The following is a 1,540-nucleotide window of genomic DNA, read 5'->3' as shown; positions in this document are numbered from 1 at the left end:
ATTTATATTTAGTGTTATTAGGGAGTTTGGGGATTTGTTTTAAGGTTCCTTTGTGTGCAGTTTATCTTTGAGAATTCATTATAGTGCTGGCTTGGTTGTCATGAACTCCTTTAGTTTATCCTTACCATGAAAAGTTTTTATTTTCCCATAAAGCATGAAGAAGAGCTTTGCTGTGTATAGTGATCTTGGTTAGCAATTGTTCTCCTTTAGAGCCTGGAATATCTCATTCCAGGCCCTCCTTGATTTTAGTGTCTGAATTGACCAGTCAGAAGTGAGTCTTATTGGTTTGCCTCTAAATGTGATCTATGTTTCTCTTTTGCAGTTTTAATATTCTTCCTTATTTCTGTTAGGCATTTTGATTACAATGTGTCTTGGAACTCCTCTTCTGGTTAGGTCTGTATGGGTTCCTGTATGCCTCCTATACGTGAATGTCTATCTCATTTCTGATATGGGGAAGTTTTCTGTGACTATTTCATTGAAAATGTTCCTAATGCCTTGAGTTTGTGTCTGCGTGATCTCTTCTATCCCAGTGGTTCTCAGGTTTGATTTCTTGATGTTGTCCCAGAGTTTCTGTATATTCTTGATCATGTGTTTTTCCAATAACGTATTCTATGTACTCCAATTCATATATCCTGTCTTCCAGGCTTAGGTTCTGCCTTCAAGCCCTGAAGTTCTATTTTCTATGTAATCTAATCTGCTGATGATGCTTTCAAGTGAATTTTTAATTTGGTTCATTGTGTCTTTCATTTACAGGAGTTCTGATTGGTTTCTTTTCAATATTTCTATTTCCTTATTAAAATGGTCTTTCATCTTCTATATTTTCTCTCTTAATTCATTCCTGACATCTTTTAGTTCATTGAACATTTTAATGATCAGTTTTATATAATCTTTCTCTGGGATTTCATCTTCTTCCATATATGTGGGATCCTTTGTTGGAAGATGGTGAATTTTGGGAAGAGATTTGTTTGCTTGTTTCCTTTTATTTTCAGAGTTCCTGGTCTTGCACATCAATTGAGATGGAATTCCCTTACTCTTTTATATGCTTGTCTATCTGTATGTGTGTGTGTTCATTCTAGGATCTCTCTCTTTTGGGTATATGAGTAGGTACCAAGGGATAGAACCTGAGATCCCTCTCATTGTTCCTCCTAGTTGTTGGTTTGGGATTTTTGTCTCCTATATTCTTTGAGTAGGAATAATATTAAGGCTAAAGCAGGGCTAGATTGTGTTGGGGGTGAGATTTACTGTTGCTTCATTGAGATGTGAGTATTAGCCAGCAGCAGGATCTCTATTCTGTAATCTTGAGGTGTCCTAAACTCTTTCTGGTTACCCTGGAGAGGGAGGCAGGGATGTCATTAATGTCAGCAACGGATGTGCAGCCTTAATATAAGTGTCTGGTATCTACTTTGATACCCATAACACTAATTTCCACCTGCAGAGGAATGGGGGTGTCAGTATTTTACAACACTACCAAAAATAAAAAAAAAATATGTGAACTAGATCAGGCTTTGACAGCAAGCGGCTACTTTGTTGTCCACTGTAT

This window comes from Sciurus vulgaris (genome assembly GCF_902686455.1).
Source record: "Sciurus vulgaris genome assembly, chromosome: 11".
Lineage (NCBI taxonomy): Eukaryota > Metazoa > Chordata > Mammalia > Rodentia > Sciuridae > Sciurus > Sciurus vulgaris.
The sequence above is the reverse complement of the archived record's forward strand: the minus strand, read 5'-3'. Positions refer to the sequence as shown.